The sequence below is a fragment of the Lactuca virosa genome, chromosome 8, assembly GCF_052849685.1.
Source record: "Lactuca virosa cultivar CGN04683 chromosome 8, Lactuca_virosa_CGN04683_v6, whole genome shotgun sequence".
Taxonomy (NCBI): domain Eukaryota; kingdom Viridiplantae; phylum Streptophyta; class Magnoliopsida; order Asterales; family Asteraceae; genus Lactuca; species Lactuca virosa.
In genome coordinates this window covers 161,494,024-161,507,366 of record NC_136433.1, presented here as the reverse complement: position 1 = coordinate 161,507,366, position 13,343 = coordinate 161,494,024, and positions in this window count along the sequence as shown.

Here is a 13,343-nt window from a genome sequence, read left to right as displayed (position 1 = left end):
ACTGAATCATATTATGGATCTAACAGTTGCATGAAAACACAACAATGATGCAGATCTGAAGTGTTTCAACGATATGATCAGATGGTATCTCGCGATCCGACACACACTTTTGAATCTGGTGATGAGGCTGTTTAAAGTTCAAAAGGTTCAGAGATGAAGAGTTTCCTTCCTTATTTGACTTAAAGGGGGAGATTGTTGGGTTATAAATGTGTTGTGTCAAATTTAATATGTATGTATTTAACCTTTAATTAAACAGATTGGGCCTTTCCATCCGTATTTATGGTGCTAGGGTTAGGATATAAATATTGCATGCATGTTTTGTATTAGGGTTAATCGTGATTGTGATTCCTTACTTTGCCTTTATAGAACAGTACCCGTTGAACTATTATAAGGCATTGATTATTAATCATTCGACACAACTTCGATCATTGTTCTTCTTGTTTGATTTACTTTACTATTTTGAATCTATCGATCTACACGTTAATTTTTCAACATTAATAACATCTTTCTATTTTCCCATGATTTATGGGTAATTAATGGACTAAATCAAGGACAAATAGTTACACTTTTCCATAATTCATGAACAATTACGAGGACATCTTCTATTACACTAGGATGCCAAATAAACATTTTAGTGATTTTCATCTACTTTTTATTATTTGTGTAATATTTTCCTATGATTAAACACCTATAAATCCAAAAATACAACTCCATTGTTTGAAAATAACTTTTAATATTTTTCCAATCTTATATGCATTATAAAAAAGTTGTAAATTTTTTTTAGGAATTATCTTAGAAGTGTACTATTTATTATATTTTTCTTATATTAAATACACTTAAATTCTGAAAACCGGACTCCACTATATGAAAACTACTTTTGACATTTTTCCTAGCTTATATACATTGTATATTAGCTTTACAAAAAGATTGGAAATATTTCTTTATGGGTAGCTATTTTTCTTGAATTAGTGTTGATTCAACTAGTTAAATAAAGGAAAAATAGTTATACATGTCTAAAATTCGTGAAACATTTTCTGGAAGACTTTGACTATAGTTGGAACATAAAAAAAATGTTTTGTGATTTTTAGTTATATTTTTCTATTTAATTTGAATTTCTTGGTGCAAGACACATTTAAATTACAAAAACCGGGGGTTTTTTTTATCAAAAGTGGCATTGAATATTTTTCCCAATGTATGGACACTGTGAAACAGTTACACAAACATTGTAAGAATTTTTCATGATAATTTACTATTTTTCCATGATTTTGTGATTATTCAAGTAATTAAAATGGTGAAAAATAGTTAGACAAATACAAAATACAAGAAAATTTATCTTAAGGTCTTTGACTCTAGTTAAAACTGAAAAACAAAGTTTGGAAAATTTTTAGATCAGATTTGATTGGGGTTTTGAATATCTAATCTTTGGAACACCTTTTAAAATGTTAAGTTGTAATAATTCAAAAATGGAAATTTTCCCCTTAAATTGTTATTTAATAAATTGATTCAAGGAATTCTGAATTTTCCAGAAAAATATTGTAACTTATTCAAAACCAAACTTTTGAGACATTATTGGCATAATTCTATTATATAAGATAAGTATAGTAGTATTAGATTTCGATTATAGACTCACTAGTGTGTAACATCGTTATAGGACATCGATAATAGGTCGTGTGAACTTAGTTCAAGGCATTGTTAGCATCATCTCAAAGCATTGTGAGTATTCATAACCCCTACTTTCGGTTTTACATTTTGGGTTGGAAAAACATGTCTAAAAACTATTTATTTTTCGTTGTATTTAATTTGAATTGTATCAAACTTGGTTGCTATATTTTGCTATGTATGTGTATGTTATTTTTATTCATGAGGTCTTATCGTGGTTAAGTCCTTGGAACATTTCACACAACTCATTAACTCTTTCGAGCCGATGGTCATTACGGATAGCATTATTAAGAGGTAGACAACTCCTCACTCGCTTTTTCAGGGATCATCTAGTAAGTGGCACATAGAGACACATCACTTGTAGAAGCATTACGAATGTGTTATTTTTCAAATGTATTGTAATTTCTTTAAAAGTTGTTCAAAAGTTATTGTAAATGGTAATGCTTTTTAATACTATGGTTGGTGTTGTTTTTTAACTTTTGCAATGAGACCATTTGTCCTGTTGCACCTTGTGTTTCCGCTTTAGCGGGCTGTGACATCCTCCCCCAAAGAAAAGCATATCTGCCCACAAATGTCTAGGTAATTCATTTTATCTCTAGTAGATCTAACATCTATGGAACTTCTTATCCTGCATCCAAAGACATGAAAAATAATTCCAAGATGGAGAAGGAAGATACACCAAGAGAAAATGTGATCTTGACCAACAAGAAGCATAGAAAAGAATATAGAAGTAGACGCATTATCCAACCTTGGTTTTGCCTTCAAGATTCATCCACACATTAAGATTCTAATATCTTATATCATTAAAACTGAAATAAAAGACACCAAGGAAGAGGTAGTTCCTATCCAAGATCTTAGACCTAAGGATCTTGATCCCAAAGGATCTTGGATCTCACGCATCTTTCAATATCTAAAATATGGATCCATCCCTGAAAGTAGAGATGCACAAACCCAGGATCTGATCCGATCCGATCCAGTCAACAATCTAATCCAGAAAAATCCGATCCGGTCAACAATCCGATCTGGTCAAATCCGATCCGGATCCAGTCAAAATCCGATTCGAATCTGGTCAACAATCCGAATCCGATTTGAAACCGATTTGATCCAGATTTTGTTAGCTTTTACCAGATTTTTTCGACGGTTTAAGAACCGGTTTTTTTAGAATATGGTTTGTGATCTGAGGGTAAATCGGATTTTGAGTCTGAAAAGTCAATCCGGTTTGAATCCGGTCAACGGTTTAATCCGATCCGGTTTGGTCAAAACTGGTTTTAATCGAAACCAGTTTTCGGATTGGATCGGTTTCATTTTGAGGATCCGGTTTTTGTGTGCACCTCTACCTGGAAGTGAAAAATACCTAAGAACCTTTAGAATAAAAGCATCCAGGTTCAACATGATTGGGACATCTTATTCAGAAAACCAACAACACGTCCCTACCTTATGTGTCTTGAAGATGATGCAACAAAGATCATCGTCAAGGAAATCTATGAGGAAGAATCTAGTAACCATACAGGGGCAGAGTGCTCTTCTCCAAGATCTTGAGGACATGATACTATTGGCCAACAATGAAGAAGGAAGTAATGGAGTATGCTAAAAAATGTGACGCATGCGAAAGACACAACAATATCTTGCACCAACCCACTGAACCACTACACTCAATTATATCTCCATAGCCATTCATGATATGGACATTAACATTATTGGCAATCTTCTCATAGCACCAAGGGGTAAAGTGTAACGCACGTGTTTCTGGCTAAACATTAATAAAATGATGTAATCGTTGGGGTAACAATTGTAACCTATTTGACTTAATAAATAAGAATTATGTGAATATTATGTGTTTCATAATTATTATACTATAATAAAATAGGCAAAATCAGTCGAATCGCCCGTAAATCGTAAAAATAAGTGTGCCAAATATATATATATATATATATATATATATATATATATATATATATATATATATATATATATATATATATATATATATAGAAAGTAGATGTCGTCATGATCCCGAAAATATAAATTTCATAGAAATGTGACTCCGTATGAATTATATATGATTTTTATAAGATATAAAAGTCAGTCGTACACAAGTAATGTGTGACGTAAAAAGATAATTTGACTTTTAGCTACAGCCACCAAAAAGAATATCGTAGTAGTCTTTAAGATATGAATTTTGAGAAAAATAATGCAAAAAACGGAGTCCGTACGAGAGAATTGTGATTTTAGTAAAATCATTTAATTTTGTAAAAATAATGACGAAAAATAAAGTCAAAATTAGCCGACGGAGTCTAAACGAAAGTTGTAGATCTCGTCGGTAACTACGTGTGTATATAAAGAAAGTAAAAAACAGAGTTCGTATGAACGAGTTATAATTTATAATAGTATATTTACGTATTATAATAAAGTATAAATTATATGTATATATATATATATATATATATATATATATATATATATATAATTAGAAAGGTATCGACGATACAATCAGTATAAGACTAATATTGAATACTTTCGACATTAGTTTAGTACAAATATCGTTAAATCTATTTAAAATAGTATTATAAAGGGGCGTTTGGTGGTTTAAATAACTATAAGGTCGTTTAAATAACTATAAAGGGTAGTTTTTAAAAATTCAATTACTATAAATATGAGGCTCTAGGCTCTCATATTTCTTGCACTATTCTCTTGATTCAAGAGTTTTTCTATTCTTATCCCTAAGCATTTTGGTCCATCGTGATTCGACTTCTCTTTCTGTAGTTTTAGTATAGTAAGGAGAGCGCTGAAGCGCTACAAGAATCTTTTTTGAAAAAGGATTCAACGACGAAGTTCTGACCACGGAGTTTTAAGTTTTCGCTAGAAATCCTGTAAGTTGAGCTACACCTATTACGCTTTAAGTGTAACTTATGTTTAAATTTATTATCGTTATTATGAACCTATAAATAAGATTTATTAGTGATTCCAAGTCGTTATATTGATTGATCTACTTACAGGAATGATGTCTAAGCTGGATTGAGTGAGGTGTTTAAAGTGAGATTTCCAAACAATATACTTTGTACAGTAGAACATCTATAATTAAATACTCGATAAATAAATAACCTCGATAAAATTAATAATTTTTCCGTTTCCAACTTGGGACCAGTACAAAATCGGACCCCAATCGATAAAATAATAAAATAATAATTTATTTGAAATCCCAATGTAAATATATTGGTCCCAGCGAAACTATAAATTAATTATTACTAAAATATTCCAAAATTTTAGAATTGTCTAGTAAAAAATGAATCTATAGTCACTTTTGTTTTTGTGAACTTCAGATCTATACCGAGTTCATTTTTAAATCTCTCAATTACACTTAAGAGTTAAGGCACTGTATTCTCGTATTGCAATAAAAAGTTGTGAAGAGTTGTTGCTGCTTGCAATGCTTCTCTCCGAGTGACCGGTTCCAAAGGTACTGAATCATCATCAATTACATCATCAACCGAATTTTGAACGGTATCCGCGATAATTTCTTCAATGCTTTGTGTTGAGAGAAAAACTTTGAGACACACTTGAACAAACGTTAGAACAAGTAGTAATGCGGAATAGTTAATCTCGAAGGATCTAAAAGCTCAACAATAATATTAATAAGTTATAGTTAGATAGTTAGAGAGTTAGTTGCGGAAAAGTAAAGAAATAGAAATGACAACAATTGTTATATCAAGTATACACTTAAGTTGATTCATAACGAGGAATGCATTCAAACCAAGTTAACAAGGAAGATCAAACTTAGTGATTAAGTCACAGAAGACTTGCTCCGAAGAGAGATTATATTCAGATGAATTCTGGTAAGTACAAAGAGATGAGTAATGGAGAGATAGAAAATATAACTTCAGAAAAGTGTATTCAGATAGAATTCATAAGTTATCCGTGTTGAATACAAGAGAATGAGCTCTTATTTATAGAGACTCATGAAGAACACTAGATTACATCTCTATGAGTAGCCATGCAAGGCATACTGAACCATAGACTGTATTACAATAAAAACAAGTAATCTAGCTAAATTGAATGCTGTAGATTGACTCTGGGTGCGGTTGTGGTTGTGGATGAATAATATGACTACGGGTGCTGAACCGTTGCGGTAGTAGAAATGGTTGCGGTAGCTGAAGTTCAAGAGGGTCACATTCATGATTCAACACTTTGAACCTCGTAACATTCATTATTTTCTCCTGGATAATCTAACAACTCATTCACATCCATTTTGTGTCGATAATGCATTCGCGTAATTAAGTTCTCAAGCTCACGAATGCCAACTCTTTAAATTAATAATTTATTAATTTATCGATATAATAATATCTTCCTAAATTAATAAAATATCACAGTCTCAACATTATTGATTTATAGAGGTTTTACTGTATACCAAAATGACCCTACCACCGATATGATCCTACCTGCTTGTCCCTTATCAACTATAGATCAGCAGACTTTGAATTAATGATTAATCTAGACTAATAATTAGTCGCAATAAATATTTGACTAAGACTTAGTGATAATGATAATACGTTACGTCAAAGGAAAAGACAGTTGCTAGAAGCGAAGCGTTGTCCGAATTTCAAATCATCACTTTAACAACTGAGTGTATAGTTACTTTTATCTTACACATAGACATGAAGTATTTAATATAAATTACATGCTCTATGTGCCTAGTATCCGTGTTCCTGATATCTATGTTGGATGAATGATTTATACTATATTTGTATTTTATACCTATAATTATGTTGGGTAAAAATGGGTATATGAAAGATGATGAAAAATGAAAGATGAAATAAATGATAAGAGGACTTGACTTTAAAGATGATCTTGTCATTTAGCGGAGTATAGATGATGACCACAGACTATTATAGACAGTCCAGTGGAACGCTGGCAGACTCGCAACATGTAGGTGTTTTTGAACTAAGTGTTTACCAGGTGTACTCCATCCCCCCATGGTTTCCTTACTAACATATATTGCTAAGGAAACCCCTAAGCCTTATTGTCTATCCTGAAGATAATGCTTAGGATAGGTCCCTTTAGTTAGATGCTTTAGGTATAGAAAGTGAGGATAACGGGAATGGGTAATCGGGTTGAATGATTTGATGAAAATAAAAAATTTAATTATTGTGGGTTGAAAACCCTATGTGCTCACCAGGCTCCCAAGCCCGACCCACTCAGTTTCTTGTATTATAGGTAGTCGCATAAGAGCACAGGTGTGATGATCAGATGAGATATTTATGGATTATAGGCCAGTAGAATAATAGATGTTTGTAAGGCCTATGTTATTTTTGTTTATCCTTATGTATTGTATTGACAATGACATCCCAACGTGTTTAATATAATTAAAATACATTTCTTCAGAAATGCTTTGATAATACTTTATCATATTTTGGGAACAAATTCTGCAATATTATCCTTCAAAAGGATACTCTGATTTTAAATAAAGCATAAACAAATCGGTCTCTTATGGCCGTGAAATTGGGGTTGTCATAGTTGGTATCATAGGATTAGTTTAAGCGAACTAGGAATTTGTAAGATTTCTAGACTTAAACTTAGAATGCTAAGCGATAATTGTGAGATGAGTGTCTGCTATATTTAGGAAGTATGCCTGAATAGACACGAGCACTAGCTTATTTAGGGAATATGCCTAAATTTCTTTTCTGTGCTAAATGAGTTATGTATAGCTACAAAATGCCTTATATACTTTATGATGCTATTATTTGATCGGATCTATGGCCTATTGCCGAACGGATCGAGAAATTTTATGTGTTTCGATTTCTAAACGTTTAGTTACGGTTTTAGAAATGGCATATAACTTTTCGGAGTGACAAGGAGGATTTATACTTCTATCGTAAATAAAGTTTCCCTACCTTAATTCTTGTCATAGTACACTGAACGCTTGGTTTGGTGTATAGATCGATATGGTGAGAAGTAGTAGCGGATTAGGAAATGCTAATGGAAACCAACAGCCTTAGCCACGAGTAAGTGAGCGTGCACTAGAGGTAGGAGCTGCACCCAAACCTATCACGTTGGAAATGATACAGGTGATGTCGGATCATCATATGGAAGAGACAAGGCGTCTATTTCAATAAAATAAGGATGAACCTGCTATGCTTGTTGTGCAGCCCAAACTGAATGAAGAACTTTCGGATGAGGGAAACTACAGTCGTACTGTGAGTCAATTTGAACCCTGAGTGGTAAGGAGGAACGATCCGTACAGAGGGATTCACAAGGATAGGCGTATGTATAACAACTTCTTGGGTGCCAAGCTACCAAGTATTTCTGGAAGCCCAAAGCCAATGGAGATTATGGACTGGATCTTCGAGACTGAAATGGTATTTGAAAGCTACAATTGTAACAACAAGCAGAAAACCGGATTTGTAGTCAAACAATTGAAGACTTGGGTTTTAAGTTGGTGGAAGTTGTTGGTAGATACAATGCCACAGGGAGAAGCCCTGAGGATGTCTTGGGAAGCATTCCTGGAGCAGTTGAAAATGCAGTACTGCTCAGAGGTAGATCTGATAGACCTAAACAACAAGTTTCAAAACATGAAGAAAGGGAAGATGGGTGTTAATGATTATGCGACCGCATTCACCGAGAAGATGAATCTATTCCCATACTTGGTGCCTATTGATCTTTCAAAGATAGAGAAGTTTGCTAATAGATTGCCAGCAGACTTTGGCCCAACAGTCAAAATGGAAACTACTTTGAAGACAACCGTTAGGGCGACTAAGAATGTTGAGACCCAGTTAAAGGAGAATGGGCTGGAGAGAGTTGAGGTAGGAGAGAAAAGGAAGTCTGATGGATCTTCAAGGACCAACATGAAAAGCAGGTTCTCGAAGTATGGTACCAAGAAGTTGGGAGGAGGAGGAGGTGAAGCAAAATGGTGTGAGAAGTGTAAAAAGAAGAATTTTGGGAAATGTGGCGAGGAGTTAACTTGTTTCAAGTGCGGGAAAACCGGTCATTATGCCAATAAGTGTACATCCAACAAGAGGGTGTGTTATGGTTGTAATGAAGAAGGGAATATTGTTAGGGAATGCCCGAAGAAGAAAGAGGCGGTAAGGCCTAATGTGCCGCCAAGGCTAAAGGCAAGAGCATTCCAAATGACCATGGAAGCTGCAAATGATGAATCAGATGTCGCTTCAGGTACCTTTCTTGTAAATGGATTGGCTGCCAATATATTGTTTGATTTTGGAGTTAATTACTCCTTTATATCGCATAAATTTGGTAGAAGACTAGCATTTCTTGTAGATAAACTAGATAGTGCTCTAGTAGTGGAAGTTGGTAGTGGAAAATTCATACCTGTTAGCGATTGAATTATAAACATCATCGTCGACTTGAACGGAAATAAGTTCCATGAGGAATTGTTACCCATAGAGTTGAATGGTTTTGACAAAGTACTAGAAATGGATTGGCTTAGTGCGAACGATGTCGAGATATTATGTAGGAAGAAGATGGTGAGAGTAAACCCAGCGGGAAAAGAGTCGTTTATGGTGTACGGGGATAAACGTAGAGTAAATTCTAGAATCATCTACCTGATGAAAGCCAGAAAGTGTTTGTCCAAAGGATGCACATCATACTTCGCATTAGTGATCGATGCAAAGATGGAGAAGAAAGAGATGCGAAGAATGCCCGTGGTGTGTGACTATATGGAAGTCTTTCCCGAAGATCTTCCTGGATTCCTGATAGACAAGTAGAGTTTCGAATAGACTTGTTGCCATGATCAATTCCAATAACAAAAGCACCATACCGATTAGCATCGACAGAGATGAAGGAGCTTATGATGCAACATCAGGAGCTGTTGGACAATGGTTTCATTAGACCTAGTTCTTCACCCTGGGGAGCTCCGATGTTATTTGTGAAGAAGAAGGATTAGAGCATGAGGATGTGCATAGACTATAAAGAGTTGAATAAGGCAATGGTGAAGAACAAGTATCCATTTCCAAGGATTGACGAATTGTTCGATCAGCTGCAAGGTGCGAGCTATTTCTTAAAGATCGATCTTAGGTCAGGATATCATCAGTTGAAGGTGAGAGAGCAATATATCAAGAAGACCACATTCAGAACAAGATATGGACACTATGAGTTTTTGGTTATGTCGTTCAGACAAACCAATGCTCCAGCAGCATTTATGGATTTGACGAACAGGGTTTGTAAACCATTCCTCAATAAATCCATAATAGTATTCATAGATGACATTATGATTTACTCAAAGATGAAGCAAGAGCATGGCAAACACTTGCAAGAAGTATTGGAAGTTCTAAAGAGTGAGAAGTTATATGCAAAGTTCTCCATTGTGATTTTTTGATTCGAAAAGTCCAATTCTTGGGTTATGTGGTTAACCAGGAAGGAATAATGGTTGATCCAGCAAAGATTGAAGCTGTGATGACCAAAAAGTCCCACCGAGATTCGAAGCTTTCTGGGATTAGCTTGATATTACCGAAGGTTTGTCTAGGGTTTTTCTTCGATAGCTGCCCCATTAACTGCTTTAACCCATAAAGGAGCTACATATACATGGAGTGAGAAACTGGGAGAAGCATTAGAGAAATTAAAGAAGAAGTTGTGTGAAGCACTAATTCTTTCATTACATGACGGAGTTGAAAACTTCGTACTCTATAGCGATGCATCTGGAGTTGGGTTAGGTTGTGTTCTAAGCCACAGAGATAAGGTAATACCATATGCATCTTGACAATTGAAAGAGAACGAATATCTGGAGTTGGCAGCGGTAGTATTCGCAATAAAGATATGGAGGCATTATCTTTATAGCACAAAGTGAAAACTCTTCACTGATCATAAGAGTCTCTAGTATCTCTTGATCAAAAGGAATTGAATATGAGACAACGACGTTGGCTAGAATTACTCAAGGATTAAGAATGTTAAATACTTTACCACCTTGGTAAAGAAAATGTCGTAGTTGATGCTCTGAGTCGAAAAGTAAACCTAGAAATAAAAATGCCAAGAGCGTTAAGAATGGAAGTTGTATCAATAATTGTGGAAAACATTAAGAAAGCTAAAGAAGTAGATTTTGAGAAAAACGACTGAAAGGAAGAACGTTTAGGCAAAATGTTGGTATTCGGTACAAATAGTCAAGGATTGAAGGTATTCCAAAATAGGATTTGGGTGCCTAAGATGGGAGGAATAAGAGATCTTCTCATGGAAGAAGCTCACAAGACCATGAGCTCGATTCATCCCGACAACACTAAGATTTATAGGGAACTGAAACCTTACTACTGGTGGCCAACGATGAAGCTCGATGTTGCAATGTATGTGGCGGAGTGTGTAACATGTGAAAGAGTTAGAGCACAACATCAAAAACCATATGGGAGTTTAGAACCTATGCATGCGCCCATGGGTAGATGGGAAGACATCACCATGGATTTTTTTTGACTAAACTACCCAGGACAAAGAATGGTCATGACATGATTTGGGTAATCGTGGATCGATTCACAAAGAGTGCACGATTCATAGCAGCCAATGAGAGATGGTCTATGGATAAGCTTGAAAATGCCTACGTGAAAGAAATAGTAAGACTTCATGGTGGTCCCTTAACAATTGTATCAGATCATGATAGTCGTTTCACATCAAGATTTTGGAAGTGTCTACAAGAGGAAATGGGTACGAAGTTGGGTTTAAGTACAACCTACCATCCACAGACTGATTGTCGGAGCGAAAGGACAATTCAAAGACTGGAAGATATGTTATGAGCATGTACCCTAGAATTTCAAGGTAACTGGGATGAGCATTTACCGCTGGTATATTTTTCCTACAACAATAGTTACCATTCAAGCATTAAGATGGAACCGTATAAAGCCTTGTACGGATAGAAGTGTCGTATGACCTCTTGTTGGCTTGAGGCCGGAGAAAAGCAGTTTATGGGTCCCAAAATAGTCTATCAACTGCTGAAAAGCTAAAAGTGATAAGAGAAAGGATGTTAGCAGCTCAAGATCACCAAAAGAGTTATGCTGACAAGAAGTGACAGCCAATGACATTCGAAGTTGGAGATTTGGTGTTGCTCAAAGTCTCAGATTGGAAGGTATTTATAAGGTTTGGACAAGGAGGAAAGTTGAGTCCAAGATTTATTGGACCATTCAAAGTTCTTCAGAGGATTGGTAACCAAGCTTACAAGCTGGAATTGCCAGAAGAACTAGATGGTATTCATAACACCTTCCATGTGTGTTATTTGAGGAAGTTCACGAGAGAAGTTCCTGATATAATTCCACTTTCAGAGTTAAGGATTGATGAAGATAAGAGGTTAATCGAAGAGCCTAAAGCAATTGTTGACCATAAGACGTAGATATTGTGACACAAGATGGTCGAATTAGTGCTAGTACGATGGAAACATTCGAATGGGTCGAACCTCACCTCGGAGACAGAGAGTGACATGATGAGTTGCTATCCACATCTGTTTGCTGATGCATGATTCCGGGACGGAATGATCCTAAGGGGGAGAGAATTGTAAAGCCTGTGTTTCTGGCTAAACATTAATAAGATGATGTAATAGTTAGGATCAATAATTGTACCTATTTGATTTAATAAAGAAGAATTATATGAATATTATGTGTTTCATGATCATTATAATATAATAAAATAGGAAAAATCTGTTGAATCGCCCATAAATCATAAAAGTAAGTGCGCCAAAACACACACATACACACACACACACACACACACACACATATATATATATATATATATATATATATATATATATATATATATATATATATATATATATATAGAAAGTGGACGTCGTTCTGATCCCGAAATATAAATTTCATAGAAATCTGACTACGTATAAATTAGATATGATTTTTATAAGATATAAAATTCAGTCGCGCACAAGAAATGTGTGACGTAAAAAGCTACTAAGAGAATGATTGAATTTTATCTAAAGCCACCAAAAAGGAAATCGTAGTACTCTTTAAAATAGGAATTTAGAGAAAAAGAATACCAAAAACAGAGTTCGTACGAGAGAGTTATGATTTTAGCAAAATCATTTAATTTTATAAAAATATGGACGAAAAATAAAATCAAAATTAGCCGACGGAGTCTACATGAAAGTTGTAGATCTTATTGATAGCTACACGCAGACATTTTGAACGTCAAAAACGGAGTTCGTATGAACGAGTTATAATTTATAATAGAATATTTACATATTAAAATAAAGTATAAATCATATATATGTATACATATATATACATATTTATATATCATTAGAAAGGTATCAACGATGTGGTCATTATAAGACTAATATTGAATAATTTTGACATTAGTTTAGTACAAATATCATTAAATCTATTTAAAATAGTATTATAAAGGGGTGTTTGGTCATCTAAATAACTATAAGGTTGTTTAAGTAACTATAATGGGTAGTTTTTGAAAATTCAATTACTATAAATATGAGGCTCTAGGCTCTCATATTTCTTGCACCGTTCTCTACATTCAAGAGTCTTTCTCTTCTTATCCCCGAGCATTTCGGTCCCTCGTGATTCGACTTCTCTTTCTGTAGTTTTAGAATAGTCAGGTGAGTGCTGAAGTGCTACAATAATCTTTTTAGAAAAAAGATTCAGCAACGAAGTTCTGAACACGGAGTTCTAAGTTTTCTCTAGAAACCCTCTAAGTTGAGCTACACTTATTATGCTTTAAGTGTAACTTATGTTTAAATTCAT